This window comes from Oryzias melastigma, linkage group LG24 (assembly GCF_002922805.2).
Source record: "Oryzias melastigma strain HK-1 linkage group LG24, ASM292280v2, whole genome shotgun sequence".
Classification (NCBI taxonomy): Eukaryota; Metazoa; Chordata; class Actinopteri; order Beloniformes; family Adrianichthyidae; genus Oryzias; species Oryzias melastigma.
Genome location: NC_050535.1, coordinates 3,221,904 through 3,231,938, shown reverse-complemented (window position 1 = coordinate 3,231,938; position 10,035 = coordinate 3,221,904). Strand labels below are relative to the sequence as shown.

Sequence of the window (10,035 nt, the reverse complement as noted above, 5' to 3'; positions counted from 1 at the left end):
TTCGAAACAACAAAGTCCCCATTAGATTGGCAACTTGATATATTATGTTGTGGTTCACCTTTTGGCATTTCCAGTGAAAGCCAATCAGCTTTCACATTTGGTTTAGAAAAGTTTTCACACCAGATGCTCTTCATGACACAACCCTATACTTTAACCAGGCCAGAGACCAATACAGGGAGGCCCAGACTCAGTGGCTACATACACTGTAAAAAATGAAATATTGGATCAACTAACAAAAGGTCTGGAATTTGTTACATTTAAAATGATTGGTTTATTCAATTTTTGAGTTGTATAAACCATCAACTTAATATTTTCATTTGATGAAAACAATTTATTTTAAATGTAAAAAAAAAAAAAAAAAAATTTTTTTAAATTGAACTAATACTTCACTTTTTTCAGTGAAGGTGGGCAGTTGCATAGAGGGTCTTGGGGCGTAGGCTTACCCGCACTTAATCAACTGAGCTACCAAGCTTTTTTTTTTTTTAATAAAAGGAAAATAAATGTGTCAAAGTAGCATTCTCCACCACACAGACTTGAGTGAGCAGTTTTTTGTTTACATTATTTCATAAACCTCTTCAGGTGAACAAATGTTAAAATAATCCCCTTCACCTGGACCTGCAGGAAATTCCTATAAAATATTAAACAAAGCCCTTTGGTGTTGAAGTTGTTCCCGCTCTCCTACAGTTCTGTTTAAATTTGCCCAGTATGGTTCCAAATCATTTACATGCTGAAATCTTATATGTGTGTGTACTCTTCCAGCCCTTTGCCCTTGCAATTGTTTTGGCGGTGTGTTGCGCACCAGACAAATGCATTGTCCAATCATGACAGCGGCACAGAGCCGTGCAACACAATAGGTCCTTTAACCACCTGCCCTGAATAGTTAATCTTGCTGCAGCAGGCGAGCTATTGAATTCTAGTAAGTGATACCTATGCCAATGCACCGCGTGCAGCATGTGAGTCTCTTTTCAGGATAAGTGTGTGTCTACATCAACACTGACTAGATGTTTGTCTTTGTCTGGAAAGTTACTCAGCGGGATGGCGGAGAGGTTAAAAGGTTCTGTGTGAGGAAGTAACCCCAACAAGCAGAAAGGAGGACAGTATAGCAGCAGACGTTATCTTTGAACAAGCAACGCTCCATATGCTCATGAAACCCGAGACGTCAGTTTGGTTTAATAATTAGCCTGGCTTCTATTCAATTAGCTTGACTTGTAGGGTGTGTGGCCTGTCTGAGGTGTCGGGTGTCGCCAGTGAATGCTAGCAATGCTAGTATCAGGTCTTTGGTTAGCTGTGTAAAAATGAAGGGGAAAACACCATTGACTGTATATGAGAGCTGGACTGAGTGTGGTCACCCAAAGAAAACGCCTTCCAGCTCCGACGAAAAAGTTAATGCAGTCGCAATTCTTGCACGATACAGAAAGCGCCATATTGGAGTCAGGTGACAGTAAGCAGTGATAGCTCCAAGCTAATGTTTCCATGGCAACAAGGTAGGGCTGCGTTAATAAAATCATTTAATCGATCCAAGCTTAATAGATCAATCCATAAAAGTAGAGATTGATCCAACGCATAATGCTAAAATCCACTAGCTTGATGCTAACGTAGGATGGGATTTCCCATAGGATGGCTAATGCTAACGCTCAGTCGACCTAAACATACATATCAGACTAAATGAACATCTTTGTAAACTCACAGAAATTAATTTTACAAACTCTTTTAAGGAAATATTTCTCAAAGTAACCATTTGTGGTCTAAAACCTCGTTTTTTGTTCGTACTTTCTTCTTCTTCTACAATAAGGTGCAACGCTATAGCGTGATCGCCACCTAGTGGCCAAACTGAAACGGTCTCCAGGAGAGGCAGAACAATTATTGGAGCTTCTCTGTTAGAGAATTTATTTAACACTGTATGATATTAACAATCTCAATTTAATTTCACTCGTGGTTCATTCTAGGCGTGTCAAATCGTGTCCGTTACCTGTCAAATTTACTGCTCAACCACCAAAGTTGTTACGGAATTAATCTGTTGCCATATCATGGAAAACATGGATAATGTTGAGCGAGTAGCTTAGGTTCATATGTTTTTGAGAGCTCTACAGAGGCGCAGGCAAGCACATCACTGTGTTTGTGTTCATCAGATCTTTCAGAGTCTCTCTGGGTGAGTACTTCACTCTTACAGCAAGAGCTTCACCTGACTTTTAAACGTTACCTCCGTCTGTCTGCGGTCCAGTTTGAGCATTAACCCAAGAGAGGGGGAATAAAAATAAAACTGGGGGATCTTTTGATTATTGTCTTGAAGCTAGAGTGGACCCGGGTGCTACAACGGCACTTGAGGCGGCTCTCTGGGCTGCAGAGCGGGCTCCGCTCCCCAGGACAGTAGACGTTGCTAGATCTGCCAGGCACCTGGACAGGATCCGCTCTGTCAGAGCTAAGCTATCCAGCGGGAGGCTAGCTAGCATAGCTGTCCAATCTATCCAGGGTGTATCCCGCCTTCCCCCAACAGTAACTGGGACAGTTTCCTGGAACCCGGCGTCGTCCACGGGCTGAGAAAATGGACGGAAGTTCATGACAAAAATTCTCACATCGGGCGGCCATCTTGAATGTTTATTTCCACCCTTTGATCTAGTCACTGAAAACGTCACGTGCCCAAAGCTGAGTTCCTGATTGGTTGACTCGCCGCTGAAATCACGCCGCAGCAGATTGCATCTTTACATTGAAACTTGACGCCTCCGCCACGCCGGCCGCATTTGGTGTAAATGCACCATCACACATGTATTAGATTAAAATGTATATCTTCAAAACATATATAGAATATTAATGTATTTCTAAACAAATGTGTATTAATGTGTAAACGCACAATTTAATTGGATTAAAGAATTGAAAAAAAATCAGATTTGAATCCATTTTGGAAATTATTGGCGAAACCCAACCGTAATGGCAACCAATCTGTCAAACGAGTCAAACGTTCGACGCGTAATTTTTATTGAGGCGTCTGATTGGCCAAACAACTTGAATAGCTTACATTATATATATATATATATATATATATATATATATATATGTATATATATATATTTATGGGATTTTGGCGTCTTGGAGCTAGCGGTTATTTCCTGATTGAAATGCAAGATGGAAGGGGTCACTCGGTCCAGTTGTCTTATACAGTCACTGCAGATGAATTTGTGGCTGTTACTTCTATAAACTATAAAAGTTTTCAACCAAAGGTGAAATTTAACGTCTGCAACCTTTTCCCCTGCGTGTCAGCTTGCTTTACTGACAAAGTTCCTCACCGTTTGGTTATGAAAGGTGCCCCAGAGCCAACCTCACACCTGACAATGAAGACTTCACACTTCACTGTGAGGGAAAAACTCAAAAGTAAAGACGCTTCCTGTTTGAAGTCAAGATGTTGACCTCTTTAGTTGTTTTTTCTGGCTCATTTCCACAATAATTAAATATTTTGGCTTTTTTTGTCAATTCTTGTTGCTATTTTTAATCTATTTTTGCTAACATTGTTTTGTTCTCTCTTCAATTCTGGAGTTCCTTCACTGCAACACAAACGTACAACCTCCTGGAATGAATCAAACTTGTTTTTATTGGAGATACATCATCCTCACACCTTGGTATGAGTGTTTCACTCTGTGAGATAACTTCTTTTTTTACTGGAAATACACATTGAATTATTAAATACAGCAGGATCTAAGATGGCCTGCATGGGTTGTGTCACACACCGGCCATGAATGATGTATTGAAGCGTCCAGCTTTGCTGCAGCAGATTTATTGACATGTTTTTTAATGCAAGCGAGCCCCCGTCAGGAGACCCCTCCTGTGCTCCCTGTCTATCACAAGCCTGCGCCCGGAGGAGCGATTTCACTCGACATCAGTCACAGCCGACAAGACTGCACTACAGTAGGGGAGTGTCCGGACCTATTAGTCTGCTGGGTACACAAAGCACCACCAGGATTCTTCTTAAGGAGGGGGGAGGACAAATGGTCACCACAAAATCAGTGCTGGAAGTTAGTTTGAAGTGTTGGCCACCTTTAAAATGAATGGACACTTATTCAAGAGAGTGTCCCCTGACACAAAGCTGCAGATGTCACCATTAAAATATAACCCCTGGCTAAAAAACGTGGGATCAGCACTCCTGGAGGATGTGCATTCAGCCGTTTTATTTTGAAGGAAATGACTCACAACTACACTATACGATGAAATCTACAACACAATTGTATTTTTTTTATTACATTCGTATTTATTAGAATTAATTAAAAAAATGTTCTTGTGTCTGAAGTAAAATCCCATTTCCTGCTTCTCCAGAATTCCCTAACGAGATCTACTTCATCAATCAGATATGAGTTTTGTCAAACGTGAGCTGACAGCTCATTCTTGCAGGATGGAGTCTTGTCACGGACCATTTTCTTCAATTTTTCACCATTAATTTTCAATCAGACAGAGATCCGAGCTGTTTGCTGGCTAAGTCAATGAGATGATGCGTCCTTCCTGGAATAAAACGACTGCAGGGAAGGCGGTGGAGGAGTCCGATTTATTCTCTCCATTAACGGAAAGCATCCCTGGCTTGATGGAAGGGAATAAATGCATTCATAAAGTCAGAATGAGTTGGGTTTTTTTAGGTTTTCCCTCTGCCTCTCGCACGGTGGCAGTCTGGCGTTTGCCTTAAGGATGGATGCACGACGCTTGCTTTTAAAATAAGAGCCACACTTTGGACACGTATAGTGGCTTATAAATGAAATGAATTAATCTGAAATGACAATTAAATGAGTTTGTTTTGCCCTGTGAGCTGCTTTGTTGGCAGCTGAGGGATGCGTGATGGTCGAGCGAAACTTTAGCTCGTTTTCTCAACTGCAGCTCTAAAAAAATGTTGCTTTTTCTCCCATTTCCTGCAGGTGAGAGCCCTAAAACTCCATGCACGAGCTTGATTGGGGATGAATTGTGCAGATCAGCTCCAATAGATCGCAACGATTTGTCATGAACGGGGTAAATTCCTACCTCCGCGTCTTGAGGCGACGATTCCAAACGGATAAAGTCCGACTGTGTTTTATAATAATCCAGAATAGGAGTCCAGGAGAGGAGTTGGGGAGATGCAGAATGTTGTGGAGGAAAACAGCAGCGCTCAGTGAACGCGCATCTCTCTCTCTCTCTCTCTCGGCTCACTCAGCGCAACTGCTGCCGGGCCGTGGATTCTCTCACCGACCGACCGACCGACCGACCGACCCGCCTTCTGAGTGAGCTCAGCGCGGTGTGGGGCTGAGGGGCTGAGCTACGGCACGACAACACGAGAGAGCAGCCGTCAGGGACGATTACAAATCAAGGATTCCTCCTGTTTAGGAGCTATGATGAAAAGCCAATCACTGACTGTGCGCGGGAGTTTATTAAGGAAGGAGCGCTTCTGGATCAGAACCATGGACAGCGCCCGGTGCTGAACTCAGATCTCCACAGGGATATTTCGAGGATATTCCATGAAATTAATCCCTTTATCTAAACAAACCTGATTAAAATGATGACAATAAACTAAATCACATTTTCTAATGAAGTCAAATCTACCTTATTGTTATCTAGAATGTACCAATATTCTTGCAGAAAATATGTGATGGTTTTCGAACTTTCCTCAAGATCTTCTTGCTTCTTTCAAAAATCTAAATCTAAAGTCTCACATTAATGAGGAGGTTGTTAAATTAAGAAAAATACCTGGCCAATTCCAAAAGCACTGCCTTATAGTTAGATCTATTTAAATTGTGATTTTGTTGGTTTTTTAAGTCAAAATAAAAAAAAAAAAATCTGCATCAATTTCCAGGACAGAAGTCTGCAACCTTCAACACTTTGAGTCAGTTTCTCACCGACTACAACCCACAAAGTGTTAAATCACACTTTAGAAAAATTAGACACTGCTTTGCACCAATATTAAGTAGTTGCTACAATGGTAACTACAGATTAAATATTGATTTTTGGTATAAATATAGCGAGAATATCGCCTTTTTTTCAAAATATGTTAAATGGTTTTTAATATGTTGCATTTTTTGGAGTGTCATCAGACCCTGGGTAGTCTCACAAAACCCAGGAATGGGTGGACTAAAGTCCAAGCCTCCAGTATCATTATATATATATATTTAAATAAATTGTGGTCTCTAATTTCTAATTTTGTTTTAAGGATCTTCACGTGTTTTTATTTCCCTTTTAGTCACATAAACCACAGTTGAAAGTCAAAGAAACTAATTTATCATACTTTGTATTGGGTATATTATAAAGAGTAACGATTATGAGTTAATCTTCCTCATCATCATTGATGCTATGTTTAAATTAATTTAAAATTTAAAATTTTAAAATAGTTTTTGAGTTATATTTATGAATTTGTGGCAAAAAATGCACCAGAAACATTAAAATAAACTATTTTTAAAAATATTTATATAGATAAATTTACCCTTCCTACTGCATTGATATGATCCTATGGTGTAGAATGTCTTTTATTTTGAAAGGAAGTCATGCAAATCTCTATTACCAACTATTTCTTTTTTTTAAAAGCAATTTTCACTTCATATTTCATTTATGCCAAAAATAAAAAATAAATAAACCCACAATAGTTTATTTAAATGTATTATGTCAGTAGCAACAACTACTCAGAATCTTATTTTCTAAATGGTGAGTGAAGACTTTGTGGCGTCTACTTCGTTTTGGTTGGATAGAAATCCACCCGAATGGCTCTTTAAGTGTTGAAGGCTCCAGACCTCTGGTCTAGGGGAACACCGAAAAAGACCATAACTTATGAAACCAGACACCAAGATCACGAGGATTAGAAAGAAAATAGAGATACTAAAGGATTGAAACCTTAAGTAAACACTGACGCAGCCACGTTAACCGTCAGAATCAGTATCTCCCTGGTAAGGCTGCCGAATGAGATTTAACAAAAAAAGACACAGCAAGCCGTAAATAAAGACAGCCAAAGTCCAACCACAAACTTAAATAACAAAACCCAGCAGTATAAGACTGCCGAGGACATAAGAGGAAAAAGAGAACCAAACAAATCTACTAAGTAGTAAGTGAATTTGGACCAAACACTAATCGTAATGTTTGTTTTGGTTTCTCTTAGTAAAAAATGTGTTTTTATAAAATATTATTTTTTTTCTGTGACACTACAGTAGTTATTATATTAACTAATAACAAAAACACTACCAAAGATGTCTCGTGTGTGCACATTTTCCTCTGTGTGACGTGATGTTTGTGAAACGGTGTTGCAAAAGAGAAGGAACACATTCCCATGGGATTGAAGCCAAAGGAGCTAATGATCCAGAACCCATATATTTCTGGGTTAAGCTCCATTTTCATGCTTTCTTCTCTTAATGCTTTGCATAAATCTTCAAATGGAGAAACATCTGTTTTACATCGAGCTGTAAAGACGGCCTCCTGCTGTTACTTATCACTTGTGTTCCTTGTTCCATGATCCTAATTAAAAGGCAAAGAAATACAGTTTTTAAAGATAAATGAAAATATAGAATAGTACATGACTGGATTAGAAAGTCAAATCTGCATATCTGAGACAAAGTATTGCCTGAAACCGTCTTGACCTGCTCGCTGGCTTATGCTGATCCATGAAGTCAGTATATATCTCACAGAGATAAAAACACACCTTTGTGCAGAAAACGGAATAAAGCTAAATCTGGAGATGTGTGGAGGTCTCTGTCTTTGGCACCTGCTCAAATCCTCGCTGTTGCACAGAGGAATCGCCCGGGGCTGCCGAGTGACTTTTTGACTGAGGTAAAACTAGTGGGAGACGAGCAGAACAGCTTCCGTGACCTTCTTTTGTTCTGAGGACAATGAAAGAACTCGGACGGAAGTATCTTCTTTGGGGCAGAAGGAGAAACAATCCAAGATATGTTTTGGGGAATCTTCCATACAATTCATGCGCCTGATGTGATAGATTAGCTTCATTTCATGTCATTACCTATAGACAGGTAACTGTGAGGCACTCATCACAATAAACACAGAGACATTCTGAGAGATAAATCACAGCCGTGTGGTTAACAGCGTGATGTCAGCACTGGGATCTGATGAAACAATCCCCTGTTTCTGGTGCAAAATTGAGGCCATTTGTTACTTTGAATAGATCTACAGGCCTGAAAGCACATCTGGGCCGCTCCGGTCGCCCTGATGTCGCTGCAGTCCCAGCCTGGATACCGACACGAAGGAGCGACACGATGATTCAACAGAAGATGCATTAAAAATATGTATTTACACGTTTTTCATAAGAAAATATTAAGATAGTAAGTACGAATGCACAGCCAAGCCTTTGAGATCTTTCTGACCTTAGAAGAGGGGCGTCAAACTCAATCGCACAAGGGGGCAAAATCCAAAACACACGAACAGGATAAACATTTATTGAACACTAACATTAAAACTTTAAAACAGTAACTATGAATTAGATATATAGCATTACCTGTGATAATGCTAGTGTGAATGCTGTAAGATGAATTTGACTGCTGAAATTAATAGCCAAAATATTTGCTAAATCCCAAATTAGGTTACAAAACAACAACAACAAAAAAAACTTAGGTTAGCCAAAACAGCTGGCGTGTAGCTGAAAAAATAGCTAATCTTCAAAATAGCCTAAACAACTGAAAAAAGCCTAAATTAGCCAAAACAGCTAGCATGTAGCTGAAATATTAGCTAAACTCAAAAACAGCCTAAAAAAATAAAAATAAATCGTAGTAAATACCAAAAAAGTCCAAAAAGTTAGCAGAATGCTAATTTTTAAAACGTTGAAACCATAACTTTTTAACATAATTATGGATAATATAAAGGCAGGAATATTATTCCAGAATAAATCAACTTAAACGTTAGAAATAAGGTTTGGAAATAAGTGCAAAACAACAACGGGTCATTAATACCAATAAAATAAAATGATCTGGAGGGCCGGATCCGGCCCCCGGCCTTGACTTTGACACGTACCTTAGGTAGTTCGACTTATTTATTCCTCATCCATGACTTTATTTCTGAACAGAACTTTTTGTCCTAAAATGCATCAGAAAGTGTTGCAAAATATAAAGTATTTATCATGTTTGCACGAGGATCTGAAACCAAGTTTTGCTTTGAGTCAGAGACTTTTCTCTGCTCCACCTGCTCCATCCAGGTTCATCCAGTGACATGTTAGCCGGGTCTTAGAGGCTAATCGAAACAAAGCCATGATGAGAAAATGAATAGCTCCTTCTAATTAACAACATCATTATGAAGCGTGAGGCAGCGAGCCAAAAGGACGAAGGGATCCGCTCAAATACACACTTGAGGACGATAAATACCAGCACTTTTCTTTTCCTTTTTCAGTGTAAAAATGATTCTTAAGGAGTGATAGTGTTTTGATAATGCGTCCAATTTCATTTAATTAAAATCTGGTTACCTATTCTACCATTAGCAACAGCTGCTGTAATATTTATGAGTCACAAATTTAAGAGCACAGAATTTCACATCTTTTTGTTTTCTGTGGTTTCATCCTCCCAGATTCCTTTTATGTCGCATTTTTGAGTTTTCCTGCAGCACACAGACATCAGTTTCAGTAGAAAACATGGTGGTATTGTCCATCTGTGTGGAGTTTTCCTGTTAGATCTAATGCTGCGTTCACACCAGATCCAATCAGTCAAATTCCAGTTTTTGAATTTGTTGCTTGAAGCTTGTCCATAAATGTAATCCTGTGACACCTTTGGAAAAACATTAGAACATTATATTAATGAAGTTTCTTCGTAGTGGCAAACATCTGATATCTTTCTTAAATATTTAATAATCGATTGAGTCCATCTGGTGTTCGATGTTCACAAAAACACTTTTCGCTGTCACAGGATGGAGTTGAGGGTATGATAAGCGTGATTCAACATGTAAAAGATATATTTTCCATGTTTTTTTTTATCCCAACGCTCATCTGGACCAACACATTGTTTCTTTTTTTATTTGGTTTGTTTTTGCGTTTTAAGAGCTTATCTCACTAATTTCACCGTTACTTGCATGGTATTGGCCAATATGAGGAAGCTCCTTGCTAACCTCTGTGTGTTT

The 10,035-nt window shown here is 39.1% G+C and overlaps 1 protein-coding gene across 12 annotated transcripts in view; it reads right to left on the bottom strand.

Annotated features, from left to right (window-relative positions):
- The window catches only part of nrxn3b (neurexin 3b), a 352,928-nt gene extending 347,059 nt beyond the window's left edge, over positions 1-5,869 (bottom strand). For 6 of the 12 annotated variants that reach the window (XM_024290417.2, XM_024290428.2, XM_024290426.2 and 3 more), the window contains exon 1: positions 4,993-5,868. The gene's annotated coding sequence lies outside the window, so the exon portion shown is untranslated. Of the gene's footprint in view, positions 1-4,992 lie in introns of all 12 variants that reach the window. The other 6 variants (XM_024290423.2, XM_024290419.2, XM_024290424.2 and 3 more) reach the window with 2 other exon arrangements.
- Between the last annotated feature and the right edge of the window lie 4,166 nt (positions 5,870-10,035).